The sequence below is a fragment of the Carcharodon carcharias genome, chromosome 20 (assembly GCF_017639515.1).
Source record: "Carcharodon carcharias isolate sCarCar2 chromosome 20, sCarCar2.pri, whole genome shotgun sequence".
NCBI lineage: Eukaryota > Metazoa > Chordata > Chondrichthyes > Lamniformes > Lamnidae > Carcharodon > Carcharodon carcharias.
The window spans coordinates 14,747,654-14,768,334 of NC_054486.1; positions in this window are offsets into that span (position 1 = coordinate 14,747,654).

Here is a 20,681-nt window from a genome sequence, read left to right on the forward strand (position 1 = left end):
GTCCATCACCAAGAGTGGCTCAGTAGCACCACTACTGACCAAGTTGGCCGAGTCCTAAAGGACATAGCTGCTAGACTGGGTCTGCAGCAGCTGGTGAGGGAACCAACAAGCGGGAAAAAAATACTTGACCTCATCCTCACCAACCTGCCTGCCGCAGATGGATTTGTCCATGACTGTATTGGTAGCAGTGACCACTGCACAGTCGTTGTGGATACGAAGTCCCACTTTCACATTGAGGATACCCTCCATCATTTCGTGTGGCACTGCCACCATGCCAAATGGGATAGATTTTCAACAGATCTAGCAAGTCAAGACTGGGCATCCATGAAATTCTGTGGGCCATCAGCAGCAGCAGAAATGTACTTGAACACAATCTGTAACCTCATGGCCCAGCATATCCCACACTCTACCATTACCACCAAGTCAGGAGATCAACCCTAGTTCAATGAAGAGCACAGGAGGGGATGCCAGGAGCAGCACCAGGCACACCTAAAAACGAGGTGTCAACCCGGTGAAACTATAACACAGGACTACATGCGTGCCAAATAGCATAATCAGTAAGTGATAGACGGAGTTAAGTGATCACACAACCAACGGATCAAATCTAAGCACTGCAGCTCTGCTGCTAGATCCAGCCATGAATGTTGGTGGACAATTAAACAACTCACTGGAGGAGGAGGCGCCACAAATATCCCCGTCCTCAGTGATTGGGGAGCCCAGCATATCAGTGCAAAATATAAGGCTGAAGCATTCACTACAATCTTCAGCCAGAAGTGCTGAGTGCATGATTCATCTCAACCTCCTCCAGAGGTCCCCAGCATCACAGATGCCAGTCATCAGCCAATTCAATTTACTCCACATGATCTCAAGAAATTGCTGAAGTCACTGGATATTGCAAAGGCTATGGGCCTGGACAATATTCAGGCAATAATACTGAAGACTTGTGCTCTAGAAATTGCAGCGCCAATAGCCAAGCTGTTCCAATACATCTACAACACTGTCATCTACCCAGCTATGTGGAAAATTGCTGAGGTATGCCCTGTACACAAAATGCAGGACAAATCCAACCCGGCCAATTACCACTCCAACAGTCTACTCTCGATCATCAGCAAAGAAATGGAAGGAGTCATCAACAGTGCTGTCATGCGACACTTGCAATAACCTGCTCACGGAAGCCCAGTTTGGATTCCGCCATGACCACTCAGCTCCTGATCTCATTACAGCCTTGGTTCAAACATGGACAAAAGAGCTGAACTCCCGAGGTGAGGTGAGAGTGACTGCCCTTGACATCAAGGCTGGATTTGACCGAGTGTGGGCCATACTTGGAGTGAGAAAAACTGGAGTTAATGGGAATGGGGGAAAACTCTCCATTGGTTGGGGCCATACCTAGCACAAAGGAAGATGGTTGTGGTTGTTGGAGGTCAATCATTTCAGCTCCAGGACATCACTGCAGGAATTCCTCAGGGTAATGTCCTCTGCCCAACCATCTTCAGCTGCTTTATCAATGATCTTCCTTCCATCATAAGGTCAGAAGTGGGATGTTCACTGATGATTGCACATGTTCAGCACCAATCACGACTCCTCAGATACTGAAGCAGTCCATGTCCAGATGCAGCAAAGGTCAGACAATATCCAGGCTTGAGCTGACAAGTGGTAAGTAACATTCACTCCACAGAAATTCCTGGCAAGGACTATCTCTAACAAGAGAGAATCTAACCATCGACCCTTGATGTTCAATGGCATTACCATAACTGAATCCCCCACTATCAACATCCTGAGGTTACCATTGACCCAGAAACTGAACTGGGCTAGCCATATAAATACTGTGACTACAAGAGCAGGTCAGAAGCTAGGAATCCTTCAGTGAGTGACTCCCCTCCCGACTCCCCAAAGCCTGTCCACCATCTACAAGGCACAAGTCAAGAGTATGATGAAATACTGTCCACTTGCCTGGATGAGTGCAGCTCCCACAACACTCAAGAAGCTTGACACCGTCCAGGACAAAGCTGCCCGCTTGATTGGCACCTCATCTACAAACATTCACTCCCTCCAACACCGATGCGCAGTAGCAGCAGTGTGTACCATCTACAAGATGCACTGCAGAAACTCATCAAGGCTCTTTAGACAGCATCTTCAAAACCTACCATCTAGAAGGACAAGGGCAGTAGATAGATGGGAACACCACCACCTGGAAGTTCCCCTACAAGCCACACACCATCCTGACTTGGAAATATATCGCTGTTCCTTCATTATCACTGGGTCAAAATCCTGGAACTCCCTCCCTAACAACACTGTGGGTGTACCTACACCACATGGACTGTAGCGGTTCAAGAAGGCAGCTCACCACCACCTTCTCAAGGGCAACGAAGGATGGGTAATAAATGCTGGCCTAGCCAGCGGAGCCCACATCCCTGAATGAATTTTAAAAAAGCATTGACCAGAGATCAAACATGGTAGGATTTTCCAGGTCTCCAGATCAGTTACTCATGTTAAACTCAATGAGCGATGCAGGAAGGCCCACAATGGCAGCTTTTAATACACATCACTGCAAACTGGCAGAAGGAACTTAAAACAAACATGTCCTACTAAAAACCAGCAAATTCACCTTTCACTTCCAAGCCTCATAATCAAAAAGACTTCTTTCTTCTTGAATTTTAAGGATTTGATTAGTGGAAGTATCTAGATTTTCTGTTCATGACGTGCTTCTAATTTTAACCATTAGAAAACTATTAATGCTGATAGTTTACAGCATGGCAGCTGTACAACAGTGCTGTAGACAAAAGCTGGAGGAAGCAAAAAGGGAAGAGAGAGTTGAAATTCCTATCTTCTCCAATTTTAACATAAAAATAAATGTAAGTAGAAAGTGATTTTTTTTACCTTATCATTAAAATGAGAAGGAATGAATTCCATTATTTTCATAAGGCTTTATTTATTCATTTTTAAAAAAACTTCACTGCTTTAAATGTTTAATAAATGGTCCAGGTCCATTTTTTTTCTTCTTTGCTTGTCTTCCATTAAATAAATCTTCTTCCATTTAAACATGTACAAAAATAGACAGTTGTTATAATGCTACTTGAGTCAACCTGCAATTGAACATAAGAGAGTAAGATTGGGAGAGGCATTCGCACTTACTTTGCAATTCAAAATTTAAAACAGTCAGTCGCTCCCCTGTGAGGTGGAGAGGAATCCATATTAATAATGAAAATTCTGTTTCTTAATTAAATATTCAATACTGTTAAGGATGCACCATAACACATCAGGACTTTGTCAGGTACAGATATTTGAGTTCCACTCTAGAGGGAGCCTATACTGCAGCAGTTCTTATGAGCACTGCTGCTGCCAAAGGTAATATAATTTACACATTTTTCTTCTATGCTCAGGTAATGCAATGTACAATTTAAAGACAGATAGTTTATCCAGGAAAGAGAATAATGCTTCCTCCTTTTTGAGTAAAACTTGTGTTTAAATGCTACCAAATAGCTGATGGTGTGGTTTACTGAGTATGTGGAAAACTTTTATGGTTCCATGACTCAGTGAACGGACTCAGCCTTTGAAGACAGATATCTAAAGAGCTACATGATCAGATAAAGACCCCATCCCATCGTTATGCCTGGGAAAGATGTAGAAAGTTGGGGAGAGAAAAGTAATTGAACGTAAGTTCATAAGAAATGGGAGTAGCACCAGGCCATATGGTGCCTCGAGCCTGCCAAGCCATTTAATAAGATCGTGGCTGCTCTTTGATTTGAACATCATTTTCCTGCTGAGCCCCCATATCCCTTGATTCCTTTTGAACTCTCTCAGCCTTGAATATACTCAATGACTGAATATAGTCCACAGCACTCTGAGGTAGAGAATGCCAAAGGTTCACAGTCTCCTGAATGAATTTCTCCTCGTTATAGTTCTAAATAGCTGATCCTTTCATCCTGAGACTATGCCCGCCAGTTCTAGACTCTCCAGCCAGACAAATAACTTTTCAGCATCTGCCTCGACAAGCCTTCTCAGAATCTTATAAGTTTCAATGAGATCACCTCTCATTCGTTGAAGCTCCAGTAAGTATGGGCCCATTCTGCTCAATCTTTCCTCATAGGTCAAAGCATCAAACAGTATGAGGGAACTGAAATAACAATTGTAATGATTAGATTGTAGAGTTAATTACTACATTAACTGATGTTAATTCAGATCTCACGTTGCCAAGAATGTTAAGCTAGTTCCACTGAGGATATTATCAGTGCTTATTATTTCAAATAAATTAAATTTTAATTTTAATACAAACTGTCAGAAAGGAATGCTTGTTAAAGTTAATCCTAGCTCTTTGTAAAATGTTTTATTTTGAAGTTCTGGTCACAAGATGCCTTCCTGTACCCCAAGCCCTTCCAGCTTTGGGCTGAATTTTAGCTTCCCCTGTTTGTCAACGCACTAAGTCTTGATTCGGGCATTTTTGTGCTTAAACATAATACCTAGAAACCTCACACAGGTCTTAGGACCATTATCCGTATATGCTTCCAACATGAGTAAAGGGTGCCCTTTTTTTGTCCGTAACCACTACGATAGACATTGCACTTCTTACTGAAGCTGTCTGCCATTTCCTGCCCATTGTTTTGGCACTTAGGAAACTGCAGAGAAACCTGAACAACAGATTCTACGTGACCTAATTTCTAAGCAATGGTTACATTGTCAAACATCTGGCAACTTGTTCCGTAGGTTGTCTATTGTCTGGCAATAGAAGAACTACCTGATATTCGACCCCGATCAGTCTTCCACAATATGTAAGTATGACCCCTGGTTCTTTGTCACCTATCTAGTTAAAATAATTAATCTGCATAAATAAATCTAGTCCTTTCATTGTTTCTTCAGCCTCAAATCACCCCCAAATCTATGCTTCTTCAAAGCTCATTGTGCTTATTTTTTTTTTGTCTTTATTCTTTCATGGGATGTGGGCTTTGCTGGCAAGGCCAGAATTTGTTATCCATCCCTAATTGCCCTTGAAACGAGTGGCTTGCTAGGCCATTTCAGAGGGCAGTTAAAAGTCAACCACATTGCTGTAGGTCTGGAGTCTCATGTAGGCCAGACTAGGTTAGGGTGGCAGATTTCCTTTCCTAAAGGGCATTATTGAACTAGAGATTTCTTTTTAAACAACAATCAGTGCTAGTTGTCATGGTCACCATTACTGAGATTAGCTTTCAATTCCAGATTTATTAATTGAATTTAAACTCCACCAGCTGCCATGGTGGGATTTGAACCTACATCCCCAGAGAATTAGCCTGGGTCTCTGGATTATTAGTGCGGTGATAATACCACCATGCCATAATCTCCCCCTATCTAACTACCTAACCTGTTTTAAACCGTGAATTAATCTTATGGCCATCCTCTGCAATCTTACCAGAGCCTCAGCATCCTCAGCCAAATCATGCACAGCCGAGGATTGGGCCATAGTGTTGCATGGACAGGGACAAGGGGACAAATTGCCTTGCATGTTTTCTCAAACATTGGTGCTCACTTGTGAGGAGATCATTAGAGGCAGAGGTCAAATGCCCCATATGATGAGTTCTCAAAAGCAAAGGATACATTTGGGAAAGAAGATGAATAAAATCATCAATGAATAGAATGAACATTGACAGCTTTGGAGTCTGTCAAGTGCATCTTATCTGGCTGGCTTAAAAATGGCCTTGACGTAGAATTAGAATCACAATCACCTTCTTACCTTCAAAACCAAAAGAGTATTACTTTGTATAAGGAGAAGGCAGTGATCAAAAAAAGATAAGAAAGCATCAAACATGGCTACCCATGTGCCGCAGCTTGTGCTATTCCAACATTTTACAATCGTTGTACAGTTTATTGATCTACATTTATTTTTCATTGACTTCATTATTGTAGTGCTCCACAAAAATGTACCATATCACTTTCAAATTTATGAGACTGAAGAATAGCAAAACAAAATGAAGTCTGGTGCCACTCAAGGAACAACTCATTGGAATACGGATTTAGTTCTGTGTTGATCAAATGGCTGAAAATAGATCTGGCATTAATTTAATCCTTTTCAAAATCTAATATACTGTAGCAAGTAGGTTTGACCCAAATGATGAGTCATGGCTCTAAGTGAAAATAATACTGGGAGGCAATGTAATAAGACAGAATGTAATTTTTAATAAAGTTAATTCTTGGTGTCATGGTTTGGATAATTTGAGATGAATTACCAAGATTTCTGATCTTTATTATTTCTTCGTTATTTCTCTGCTAGACAAAAAATATGTTCATTAATTTCAATTTTCTCCCCTTCTCCTCTCCAGCAAGTACTCATTAATATTTAATTCCAAACAGCCCTCAGTTCCTTGCCTAAGTGGCAGTGAGTGCCAGCAGGCTACTGAGCAATGGAGGCCATCATTGTAGAGTCCCACTCGTTAAGGGATCGAGAGCAAGGGAGCACAGATTTAAAATAACTGGCAAAAGAAGCAACAGCAACACAAGGAAAATCTTTTTCACGCAGCAAGCGTGAAAACTTCACGTTTCAAAAGGACTTCAGCTTTTGAAAGAGAACTTCAAAAGAACATGGACACATTAGTGAAGTGGGCAGACAGGTGGCAGATGAGGTTCAGGGCGGAGAGTGTGAGGTGATACACTTTAGTACAAAGGACACTGAGAGACAGTATAAAATAAAGGATACTATTCCACAGGGTGTGCAGGAGCAGAGAGACCTGGGCGTATTTGTACATAAGTCATTAAAGGTGGTAGGACAGGTAGAGAGAGCTGTTTCTAAAGTATTCGGTATTCTAGGCTTCATTAATAGGGGCATAGAGGACAAGAGCAGGGAGGTTATGATAAACTTATATAAGACACTAGTGAGACCTCAGCTGGAGTATTTGTGTACTGTTCTGGGCGCCACACAAGAGGAAGGATGTGAACGCATTGGAGAGACAGTGCAGAAGAGGTTTACCAGAATGGTTTCAGAGATGAGACACTTCAGTTATGAGGAAAGACTGGAGAAGCTGGGACTGTTTCCTTGGAGAGGAGAAGGCTAGGAGGAGACTTGGTAGAAGTTTTCAAAATCATGAGGGGTCTGGACAGAGTCGATAGGGAGAAACTGTTCCTGCTCGTAAACGGATCGAGAACCAGAGGGCACAGTTTTAAAGTGTTTTGCAAAAGAAGCAAATGCGAGGTGATAAAAAACTTTTTCACACAGTGAGTAGTTAGGGTTTGGATTGCACTGCCTGGAAGTGTGGTGGAGGCAGGTTCAATTGAGGCATTTAAGAGGGCATTGGATGGTTATTTAAATAGAAACAATGTGCAGGGTTATGGGGAAAAGGCAGGGTATTGGCACTAAATTAAAATGCTCAGAAAGCTGGTGCTGACACGATGGGCCGAATAGCCTCCTTCTACACCATAACAATTGTGTGATTCTGTGATGTGTTTTGGGGTCTAGAACACACTGCCTGAGACTGTGGTGGAGGCAGCTCCAATTGAGGCATTCAAAGGGAATTAGACCGTTATCTGAAAAGGATGAATGTGCAGGGTTACAGGGAGAAGGCAGGAGGATGGCAATAGGTGAATTGCTCATTCAGAAAGCTGGTGTAGACATGATGGGCTGAATGGCCTCCTTCTGCACTTTAACGATTCTGTGATTCTATAATCCTTTTCACCTGTGATGCCCAAGCAAATGCATTTTCCAGAGCACAAAGAAAATATCAACAGAATTGGACAAAGTCAATATGGATTTATGAAAGGTAAATTGTGTTTGACAAACCTACTGATGTTTTTTTGAGGATGTAACTTGCAGAATAGATTAGGGAGAACCAGTGGACGTGGTGTATTTGGATTTTTAGAAAGCTTTTGATAAAGTCCCACATAAGAGGTTATTGTGCAAAATTGAAGCACATGGATTTGGGGATAATATATTGGCATGGATTGAGAACTGGTTAACAGATAGGAAACGGAGTAGGAATAAAAGGGTCTTTTTCAGAGTGGCAAGCAGTGACTAGTGGGTATCACAGGGACAAGTGCTTGGACCCCAGCTATTCACAATTTATATCAATGATTTGGATGAGGGAGCCAAATGTAATATTTCCAAGTTAGCTGATGACACAACAGTGGTGGGAATGCGAGTTGTGAGGAGGGAACACCACCACCTGGAAGTTCCACTCCAACCCACACACCATCCTGACTTGGAAATATATCGCTGTTCCTTCACTGTTGCTGGGTCAAAATCCTGGAATTCCCTCCCTAACAGCACTGTGGATGTACCTACAACACATGGACTGCAGCAGTTCAAGAAGGCAGCTCACCACCACCTTCTCAAGGGCAACTAGGGATGGGCAATAAATGCTGGCTCAGCCAGCGAAGCCCACATCCCATGAAGGGATAAAAAAAGAGGCTTCAATGCGATTTAAACAAGTTGAGTGAGTGGGCAAATACAGATGCAGAATAATGTGGATAAGTGTGAAGTTATCCACTTTGTTAGGAAAAACAGAATGGCAGTGTTATTTAAATGGTGATAGATTGGGAAATATTGATGTACAAAGGGATCTGGGTATCCTTGCACACTAATCACTTAAGGCAAGCATGCAAGTGCAGCAAGTAGTTAGAAGGCAAATGGTATGTTGGCCTTCATTGCAAGAGGATTTGAGTACAGGAGCAAGGATGTCTTACTGCAGCTGTACAGGGCCTTGGTGAGACCACACCTGCAATATTGTGTGCGGTTTTGGTCTCCTTACTTAATAAAGAATATACTTGCCATAGAAAGAGTACAGTAAAGATTCACCAGGCATATTTCTGGGATGGCAAGATGGCCATGCGAGGGGTGATTAGGTCGATTAGGCCTAGAGGATAAAATTCTGACAGGGTGGGACAGACTGGATGCAGGAATGATGTTTCCTGGGGGGGGGCGGGGGTCGGGGGGGGGGGGGGGGGGGGGGGGATGTCTAGAACAAGGGGTCACAGTCTCAGGATACAGGGTAGGCCATTTGGGACTGAGATGAGGAGGCATTTCTTCACTCAGAGGATGGTGAACCAGGGAATTCTCTACCACAGAAGGTTGTGGAGGCCAAGTTACTGAATATATTTAAGAAGGTGTTATGGACCAGAGGGGAGTTAATTTATAGAGCCCTGATTTCTCCTCTTACTACCTGTCCGTAAACAGAAAGGTGTTTTTGATAGTTTATTTCCTCCCTTTGTAAGTAGTGATGTGTTTTCCCCAACCCTTCAGTTTGGAGCGATCCAATCCTCTAGAATAACCCCACAGTAAACTCGAGATAAGCTTAAATAAGAGAGTTGGTTTACCTTTCACACACACAAAACACGGGAAAGGGGATTCACAACGTCTGCCCCTTTTTCCTCTCATACAATAAAAGTGGGATAAGGGAATGAACGGGGTACAGGGCAAGACCACGATAAAATTAAGAGTTATGGTTTCTTGTGAGCCCAGATTCCACAATCAAAAGTCCAACTAAGCTTAAAAGGTTAAAAAGTTGTTTGACTGTGAGGAATGACCCAACCTTATTAGAGATGTTATGTGAAGGCGGGAAATACTGAGTGGTATGACACAAGGTTTGGTGCTGCAATCCCTGTTGATTTCTAATTTGTGCTCATGATTTCAGAATATCAATAGAAACTGGTTAAATCACTAAATAACACCAACTAGGAGGGGCGATTGGATCCATGGATTAACTTGGGAACTATAAGTGAGTGAGACAAAATATATGGCAGATGGAATTTAACAGATATAAAATGTTGCACATTGGCAGAAAAACTGTGCTTGTTGCTTGGCTCAGCGTAAGCTTGAGTCTCTCCTCTAAGTCAGAAAGTTGTACATTCAAGTCCCATCACGGGACATAGACACATAGGCCGGAATTTAAACCAGGTAATTGGGGTCTCGCCCGTCAGTTGGCGAGCCTGTGAGACCCACATTGCCTCCTTTTGGGAAGGCATGTTGTATTACATGCCAGTCAGGCACTTAAGTTGCCAGCGTTGGGCCTTCCTCGGGATCAAGGGCAGAAATCCACTCCCCCCCCCCACCCCCCCAACAAGAGCTGAAAGACAACCAGAGGCCAGCAGCTCCTCATTGCCACCAGCACCACCAGGGAAGTGGTGTTAGCTGCTAGCAATTCACCCACCAGAGGCCTAGGATCAGCGAGGGACTCAGGCCACAGGTGAATGAGAGCAGGATGGGGGTTGCGGGGAGGTGATTCTTGCCTGTTGAGTGGGCAGAGGGTTTGGATGAAAGGGCACTGTGGGCCCCACCCTTCCTGATGTCCAGTTCCTTAATCAGGCATTGAGTGTCTGACAACGAAGAACTCCCTCCCCAGAGCTCACAAGCAAATATGAGACTGTTTGCTTTTCAGGCTCCCCATGCAGCAACTGCCCTGCCCGCTGATGGTTGAATATCAATGGTGGCTGGCTGAGCCCCTTATGTGGGCATTAATTGGCATCTGTGTGGGACGATCGTCCATCTCTTTCTACCCTGGACTTAATGGGGGAAAGGCAGGAAGGCAGTGAGGTCCCCACCCTGCACTCTCCTGCCCAAATAAATGTCCCCTCTGCCTCCAAACTCACTTCGGGGGAGGGCATTAAATCCCACCTATTATCTAGACTAATGTTCCAGTGCAATACTGAAGGAGTTGTACAGTGCTGGAGATGTTGTCTTTTGATGAGACATTAAGCTGTGGTCTTGTCCACTTATTCTGGTTGGCATAATAGATCTTATGGGCAGAATTTTGCCCATTGTCAAGTGGGCTTGGCAGGGGCAGTCGGGAAGCTGGCTGCCACCCGCCCTCGGGGCCAGACTGCGATTTCACACTGGGGAGCCAAGTAAGGTCTGTCCAGCGTGAAACATGTGCTGCCTGTGTTTGGGGGGGGGGAGGGAAGGAGGGCGAGTGGGAAACTTTGCATAAGCCTGCGGGTGTGCGCTGGAAAAGCTCCCTGAGGCACAGACCATCCTCAGGGAGATGAAAAGTCCTGAAAAACAAAAATAAAGAGTTTTTAGATGTTAAAAAAACACATCTCCTCGTGACTCTGTCACATGAGCAGGGATAGGTTATGAATGAGATGTTACATTATTTGATTTTTATTGGCTGTTGGAAACCTCATCCCGCCCGTGGATGAGGTTTCCTGAAAAGTGCAAAGGCCGCCAACCGTAAGGTTGGATGGGCAGCTAAAATTTAAGTTAATTAATACTTTAATGGCTTTAATTGGCCTTCTAATTGTCGGCGGGTGCACTGCTGATTCCTGTGCACATCTGCCGACCAAACTATCGCCCAAACACTCATTGATGTCGGGGCGCTTGCCCGATATCGTCGCGTGTCATTTCACGCTCGAGCGGATCAGGCACACGCCTGCCGAGGTGGAAATTCTGCCCTATGAAACTTTCCAAAGATGAGCAGAGCCTTCTGGCCAACATTCCTCTCTTAGTCAGTGCCACCAAAGCAATTTAACCAGTCATTCAAATACAAATTTTGCATAAATTGACTGCTGCAAAAGTAACAAATTGCTGTGAAGTGCGGTAAGATGTCCTGAGGATTTGGAAGGCGCCTTTGTCAGTGGAAGTTCTTTCTTGACTCCAGGAATTTTGTGCAACAGCCAGCAATGACTTTGAAAGAGATATGGAGGTTGTAGTGGACTCAGAACTTATCATGCTCAGTCACTGAGTAGCAGTAAGCAGTGGTTGCTGATAGATATCAAAACCAAGTCAAAACAAGACAGGCTCAAACTATGAAGTGTTCTGGTTATACCATGCCTATATTGTGCTTTCGTGATTGGAACTGAACAAAAGAAGGGAGACATTCAAGCTCCAAGTCAGTTCAAAGCTATGAGACTGATCCCCAAAATATGAAAACTGAGTTACGAGGAAAAAATAAGCAAACTCGCACGTTTTGGCCTTGAAAACTACTTCAAATTAAACCTTGAGAGTTGAACAAGGGAACATTTGTTCAAAGTAATAAAAGGCAAGTCTGTGGCTCATGTCAAAACATTCTTTTTCACACAAAGGACCAACAGATGAATGGAATTCTTGGTATGGTAGTGGCACACTGGAATCTTTTAATCAACAATTGAATTTTTTTTATTCATTCACAGAATGTGGCCTTCGCTGGATGGGCCAGCATTTATTACCCATCCCTAGTTGCCCTTGAGAAGGTGGTGGTGAGCTGCCTTCTTGAACTGCTGCAGTCCATGTAGTGTAGGTACACCCACAGTGGTGTTAGGGAGGGAGTTCCAGGATTTTGATCCAGTGACAGTGAAGGAACAGCGATATATTTCCAAGTCAGGATGGTGAGTTACTTAGAGGGGAACCTCCAGGTTCCCATCTTTCTGCTGCCCTTGTCCTTCTAGATGGTAGCGGTCATGTGTTTGAAAGGTGCTGTCTAAGGAGTCTTGGTGAATTCCTGTAGTGCATTTTGTAGATGGTACACACTGCTGCTACCATGTTTTGGTGGAGGGAGTGAATGTTTGTGGATGGGGTGCCAATCAAGCAGGCTTCTTTGTCCTGGAAGGCGTCCAGCTTCTTAAGTGTGCTGCACTCATCCAGGCAAGTGGGGAATATTCCATCACACTCCTGACTTGTGCCTTGTAGATGGTGGACAGGCTTTGGGGAGTCAGGAAATGGGTTATTCGTCACATGATTCCTAGCCCCTGACCTGCTCTTGTCGTCACAGTATTTATATGGCTAGTCCAGCCCAGTTTCTGGTCAATGGTAATCCCAGGATGTTGATAGTGGAGGATTCAGTGATAGTAATGCCATTGAACATTAAGGGGCGATGGTTGGATTCTCTTTTGTTGGAGATGGTCATTGCCTGGCACTTGTGTGAGTGAATGTTACTTGCCACTTGTCAACCCAAGCCTGGATATTGTCCAGATCTTGCTGCATTTAGACATGTCAAGTTGATGCTCTGAAGGATGAGCCAAGATATTCTGAATGGCCTTTCACATTTCTACCAACATGTGACAGCAGCAACCCTTAAGATTTTCCCCTCTCTGACTCAGGATGTGACACGAATTGTAACACCTTACTACCCACCCTGGCTGAGAAAAATTAATTCAGTGAACAGTCGGATCAAAGTTGGCATCTTCTGCCCTGATATAAGCCATAGCTGAGCATGTGCTCCCAGGTCACCTTTTAGTTGTTGAAACAACAGACCAACATTGGTGAAGATTAATTATGTTCAGTCATCCTATAGGAGCTGTTTAATGTATTTTCTATATAGCGGTGTTGTGAACCCCATCATGGTAAATGCATTTAAAATCCAAAGTCCCATGCCTTTGAGTTGTGCCTGCAGTTTTCCCTCAGTGAGAGAAAAATTTGAGACATGCTGCTGTGGAGGACTGCTGAGTGAGTGTCAGCTGCACCCTCACATGAAAAAGATGAAGAAATGCGTGGGGAATGTACTTTGGTCTGCTCTTGTGCCTGGCTCTTGTTTCTGAATTGGAAAGTTGTGGGCTTGCAATGCTGTTTCTTTTTGGACGAGACATTAAACGGAAGCTCCATCTGCCCTCTCGGGTGAATGTAAAGTTATCCCGTGCCCCTATTTTGAAGAATAGGGGAGCTCTCCATGGCATCCTGGCCAATATTTATCCCTCAGCTAACATTACTAAAGCAGATTTTCTGCTCATTTTCACATTGCAGTTTATGGGACCTTACTGTGTGCAAGTTGGCAGTTATGTTTCCTGCATTTCAAAAGTACTCAGTTGGCTGTAACGCATTTCGTAACATTCTGAGGTGTTATCTTTATGCAAGTTCGTTCTCTCTTTTGGTGTGAGTAGCATCACATTGAGTGAGAGCCGCTTGTTTGCCTGAGATAACACTTGGCTCAGGAAGATAGACGAATAGGGGGAAAGTGAAAAATATTCCAAAATAAGTAGTCCCACCCTTAACATGTATTTGTGCATGCAGTCATGTACATATGCTGCTGAGGAACGACAGGGGGCAGAAAAGCTGCAGGCTTTTCTTGCGTGGACATCACAACTAATGGGTGATACTTTTCTCACATCACTGATATCTACCCTGTCACCTGTTGATCGGAGAAACCAGCAAGAAATTATTTCCTCAAAGCATTTGTCTGTGATGACAGTTTCCCTTTAAATTTACATCATGCTGCAGCATCTGATTGCCGAGGATGAGTCACCAATTGTGTGAGATTTGACTTCTTAATTATAATTGGGATTGAACATCTTGAAAAATTATCTCAATCTTCAATTTTCAGATTACCATTTTTAATCCAATGAAAGTTACAAAAGCAAAAAAGAATTATTTTATTAAGTTCTGTTTAATTACTGTTTTTATTGTGTTTAGCATTATAATAGTTGCGAATGAGGGTGTTTAAAACTCAGTCCAACCTGAGCCCTGTTGGAAAATAAATGATCTGTCCCAATGGCTCAATGGGCAGGATTTTCACCTTGGTGGGCGGGTGTGTGTCCCACCCGCCCGAGCGTGAAATGACGCGCGTTGGCGTTGGGTGAGCGCCTTGATGTCAATGCGCACTCAAACAACATTCGGGTTGTTGGGTGCTTGCAGGAGATGCAGCCACGCCCGTCATTAATTAAGAGGCCATTTAACGCCTTGACACCCCAACTGTCAGCAATTTACTGTAGCCCGTGCGATTTCATGGCCGTCGCACAGGGAAAACGGGCAGGCGGGCAGCCCACAATTTGCAAACGCTCATCCACGGGCTGTGAGTAATGAGGAGTTTTTGGAGATCGTGTGCTGCTGGTTGCTTATTTAAACTGGAACAGCTTCATCTCAGTTCAGAGCTTCATTCTGAGCATTTCTAGGCTTAATTTCAGGACCCATTGTTGTCTTCCAGGCCCCCGGAGGATTCAGACTGTGACGACCCTTCCAGGTATCAGATACCCTGATAATGGGGATTGTGGTTTCCGCTTGTGGCATCTCCTCTGAGGAGGAAGAGAGGGGCAGAAGGGAGAGGAGGCCAGGTGTCCCAGTGCAGCTTCCAGGGGAGGGACCTGTGGGAGGAGAGGCGCAGGCACAAGGGGCACAGAGCCAGCATGAAGTCTAAGATGGAAGGAGCCACAGAAGGCAGCACTATCCTGCAACTAGGATTTACAGTAGGCGATGCATCTATCTTAATATGTCTGAGGTGCAATGCCAAAGGAGACTCCGCCCCTCCAGGGAGACCATTAACGCCATTTGTCAGATGATCGGGCCTGAGATCAGCTCCAACTGTGTGGGCAGACACCCCATGCCAGTGGCGCTGAAGGTCACAGTGGCTCCGGCTCTTTCCAGGGCTCAGTGGGGGATCTTTGTGGAATCTCCCAATCAGCTGTCCACAGTTGCGTCAAACTGGTGACAGAAGATCTGTTCAGGTGGGTACTGACCTTTATTCTTTACCGTGTGGGCGGGGCCAGCCAGGCTGAGGGAGCCAGAGGCTTTGCAGCGATTACTGGGTTCCCTCGCGTGCAGGGTGCCATCGACTGCACACATGACCATCAAGGCGCCAGTGGGTCACCTGGGTGCCTTCGTCAACAGGAAGGGATTCCACTCCATGAACGTGCAGATAGTGTGTGATCACAAGATGCAGATTCTGTGAGTCTGTGCAAGGTACCCTGGCAGGTCCCACGACGCCTACATCCTCAGACACTCCCAGGTGCTGAGGATCTTCAGTGCTCCAGCCGAACTGGATGGATGGCTGCTGGGTGACAAGGGCTATCCCTTGAAAAGGTGGCTCATGATGCCTCTCCGCCATCCAAAAACAGAGGCCGAGCAGTGGTATAACAGGAACCATGCCTCCACAAGGGCGGGGATACAGAGGGACCATCAGTCTTCTCAAGATGATCTTCCAATCCCTGGAATGTTCAGGGTTCACTGCAATACCCCTCAGATCGTGTGTCACTGATAGTGGTTGTGTGCTGCGCTCTCCACAATCTGGCACTGGCAAGGGGGTACTCATTGGAGGAAGAGGATGTTGATGCAGCTTCAGAGGCCACAGATGATGAGTCCAGTAGTGAGTCCAAGGAGGAGCACGGTGAGGAGAATGCTGAGGGCATGTAGGTAGACCTCGGTAACCTCCATGGAGGCAGAGACACCAGGGACACATTAATTCAATGCTCCTTCAGCTAGGCTACCAAATTAAAACTACCATCTCATGCCAGGGCTGCTGCCTCCATCCTAGATCCCAGAAAGGAGCATTTCCATGGCCACCAAGATACACTCAGTGCCTGTGCAATAAAGTTTCAAGAGACCCACATCCAGCATTAAATACTGGCCTACCCTGCACCTACAGAACAAATGAAGCATACTCAGGCCAATAACACAAAATCAAATGTCATTTAATGTTGATACTCACAGATTCTTGAACTGAACAATAACCAGTGTTGGTAGCCACACCATTAAAAAATGAAAAGCTAAATGGGGGAACAAAAGATCACACGTGACCAGCCCCTCTTGTGCTTAAGGTACTTTAAACTTATGTTTACGGGTGCTACGTCTAGGTGCTCCCCCCACGCTGGCACCAGCATTGGAGACAGCCTGCTGACTCTGCTGTCTTGTTGGCCTTGATGACCTTGGCGGTTGTACTCTGACCAGTGGAGCCTGTGTTGGCCCTGCCTAGGAGGGAGCGGCCAGTGGCATGACTGGCATCTCCCCAGTTGTTGGAGCCTCATCAGATGCCACGGTCACTGCCAGAGGGGCGGAGGAGCTGCTACCATCATCGAGCGCCTTGAGGGGAGTCTGCAGAGACGACAGGCATCTTGTGCGCCAATGTGAGGTCGTTCTGGACCTCCCTGCTCACCACTGATGGATGGGCACCTAGCTGGGTGCCCAAACCATCTCACACACGGACACTGCCCAGCTGAGGTCATTGCCTGTGTGAGGTCTTGCTGGTCCGAGCGCATCCCTGGGGATCCCTGATTCTGTCTGTGATGGAGCCTCTCCATGAGAGTCGCCATTCTCTCAATGGAGGAGGCATTGCCCTCGGCCATGAGGGTCAACACCATGATCATGCTCCACAGGGACTTCTCCAAAATGGAGACTATGGCACACACCCTCAAAGATCTCTGCCAGATCCTTCCATACACCCCGCTGGAAGTCCAGCATCTGCTGCCCAATGGATAACTTCAGAGGCCCATCATCAGCCACTGACTGAATATCGTCCTGGTCATCAGCAGTCCTCAGACTGCCTGCACCTCAAGTGAGTTTGAAGTGCCCTCACCAATGTGCACCGAGATACTAGATGCCGATCTAATGCCCACCGAGGTGCTGGTATCTGTGTTGGCTCCTGCTTGAGGGAGCAGGTGTGATGCAGGTGTGTGGGGAGCATGGTGGTCCTCCAGGGTCAAGGGTGGGCCTTCATGGTCCTAAGTGCAAACGCCTCCTGGTGAACCTAAAAGGGAGGAGAAGGACATGTTATTAATTAAAGTCATCACACTGTCACTGTGCAGGCCAGGCACCCTGGTGAGACAACGGAGATCTGCATCATGGTACCCTCATCTTGCCATTATTAATGGGGACTCCAGGTTCGAGGCTCACATAAATGAAGAGACTACACTAGAATGGTTGCGCAAGCCAAAATTCTCACCTCAGTGCACTGCACCCTTACCTTCATCTGACACCCCAACCTCATCGCGGCTGGTTGACCAAGGTGCATGGCACCCCTCTTAAGCTTCCTGCTCATAGCGGGAGAGGATGAGGAGATGTGGGGGTCCCCCGCCAGTCAGCAACTTCTCTGTACTGGGCTGTTTTCTCCTGTAAGGATAGAGCAGCATTGATTAGTCCACTCTCTACTTGCAGCGCCATTGCAGCCTGGCCAACCCCGGCTGAGGAGCACCTCACAGGGCACATCTAAGTCGTGGCCCTCGAGCCGCAAGACACTCAATCCAAGCAGCCAGGGCTCGCCCACTTGGCCAACTCTGGCATCATTGACAGGTGGCACTCAGACTCCAGCACCCCTGAGCTCCACAGTCGGGGGTGGCCAGCCCTTAACACTTCTCCACACTGACCCATGCCAACACGGTACTCACCCTTCCTGAGTGCAGCAGGTCATTGAATCGCTTCAGGCACTGCACCCAGGAACGCTGCACCACATCATGGCTGGTCTCCCGAGCTGCCATGCCCTCTTGGTGAGGTGTGGTGGCCTCCTCCTCCCATCTCTGGGGACAAGGGTGTCCCTTCTGGCAGCCACCTCCTCCAGGAGGGCAACGAGGCACTCGCCGTAGAAACATGGGGCCGACTGCCCTGCCGATCTCACCTCCTGCAAGAGTTCGCCTTCCTGGGTCTCAGCCATGTCGCTGTTGCAACTCCGATGCTGGCAGGAGGGCACTGGACCCGGCAGACAACAGGCCCCCGCCCACCCCTTCTTGGAGGTTATCCCGCCGGCTTTCGCACTGGGTGGGCCTTAATTAGCCCGCCAGGGTGAAATCGTCTTCCGGCATTGATCGCGGGCAGTGGTCGGCTTGACAACCGCCACCGCCCACCCCCGCCGAGCCCACCACCGAGGTCAAAATTCTGCCCAATGGGTTCATCCATTGAAATAGCCTTTGCACTTGGAATGAAAAATTAAGTTGGGAACGTCTGCTTTGAATCATGATGTATTCCTGACATGTTTTTATGCCTAGTTTTCTTAGTTCAGGTGAAACTACTGGTTGCAACAGTTTCATTGAATGTAAAGAGTATTCAGTGTAAAAGTCCAAATGGCAGCTCCTTAGTATCAGTGAAATTGCTTAAAATGGCTTTTGCAAATCTTAACTTTAGTTATATTTTCATTAGTATGCATCTATTTATCACAGTATTACGCATTTTCATTCTTGTTTGGAGGAGGAATATGTTGATAGACAGAGTTTTTAATCGGTATTGAAGTGCATGAGTAAGACCTAATGACATTTGAACCACTTCAGTGAGAGCACCTCTGTAACTAGTAGACTATCCTTCCACTTGTCTAGAAAGTACCCACTTCTGTCCTTTTTAATTTACCAAAATGGGTGACCTCATATTTGCCTTCATTGAAATCCATTTGCCACAGCTTTGTACATTCGCTTAATCTATCGATAACCGTTTGTAATTTTAATCTTCCACCTACACCATCTATTTTTGTGTCATGGGAAAATTTGGATATGTGGCATCTATCCCATAATCTTACCAAGTATGGGGAATTAGTTGAGGCATCAACACAGATCCTTGCAGGAGACCACTCACCAAATACTACCAATCAGAGTGCCTGTCCCTCATTCCTACTCTGTCTCCCACTGCACAGCCACTTTCCTATCCAGGTTAATAGTTTCCTTTCAATGGGCTTCAACTTTTGCTAACACTCTCTTATGAGGGACTTTATTAAATGCCTCTGCAAGTCCATATAAATCATATCCATAGACATACCCCTGACCAGAACATCTTCAAAAAATTCAATCACATTCGTCAGGGATGGTGTAACCTTCATAAATCCATGCTCACTTTCACTGATCAGTTGAAAAATTTCAAACTGTTCAGTCACCCTATCCTTAGTTATAGATGTTAGCAAATTCCTGTCAACTTGCATTAGGCTAACCAGTCTATAATTACCTGGGTTCCCCTCCTCACCTTTCCTGAATAGCAGAGTGATTTGCACAGCTTTCCAATCTTAAGGAACTGTTTCCAAATCAAAAGAACTTTGGACTATTATAGTTAGGGCATCTGCAGTGTTCTCATCTACTTCCTTTAAGGGGGAGGGGCTGGTGTAGTGGTAATGTCACTGGACTACTAATCCAGAAGCCCAGGCTAATGCTCTGGTGAAGCTTTAAATCAATCAATAAATCTGGAATTGAAAGCAGTTCACAGCAATGGTGACCATGAAACTATCATTGCGTGTCTAAAAACCCATCTGGTTCACCAACGTCCTTTAGAGGAGGAAATTTGCCATCCTCACTCAGTCTGGCCTACATGTGACTCCAGACCCACAGCAATGTGGGTGACTCTTAATGGAGTGGAATGGCCTTGCAAGCCACTCAAGTTCAAGGGTAATTAGGGATGGGTAATAAACAGTGGCCTTGCCAGGGACATCTTCCTCTCATGAAAGAATAAAAAAAATTAGGATGGAAACCATTTGCTCCAGCAATCCATCACTCTTTAGTGCCATTAGTTTCTTTGTCACTTTTATTTCTCTTATGTTAATTTTGTGAGTCCCTGTCCAGGATTCAGTATTAGTTTCTTTGGGATGCCCAGTCTGCTGACCTCTTCTTTTACTGTACATAGTGACTCAAAGTAAATATTCAACATGCCCTCAATTTCCTTACTTCCACTGGCATTATTAAAAAGACTATGTGAACGTCCATGAGGAACCCTAGTGTGTTAAATCATTATCGGATTAATCATTTGCTGTAACTATTATGTCAACAGGTCCTATCTGCATTTAGTTAAATACAAGTATACCACATCAAGTGGCTTTTATTAGAAAATCCTTTCTATTTGTGCAATGCCAAATGTTCTTTGTTTGTTGCATCAGTAATTCAAAAATGTGGAAATCAGTTATGGTTTCCCTCCTTATCTCTTAGCAATGCATCCATAACTAGCTCTATTCACACTGATGACTCCCTTATTCCCCTAACTATCTGGCTGTATGCCTGCAAATATTTCTTAATCTCTTGTTACAAACTGTTATTGAAATGATTTCTGTTATTCCCAGGCTTGACCTTGTACTTTTTGCAGCAGCTCTAGAATTATTCTTTAATATCTGTGTAAATATATTTTATATAAAGTATAGTTCACAATGGCTATTCTA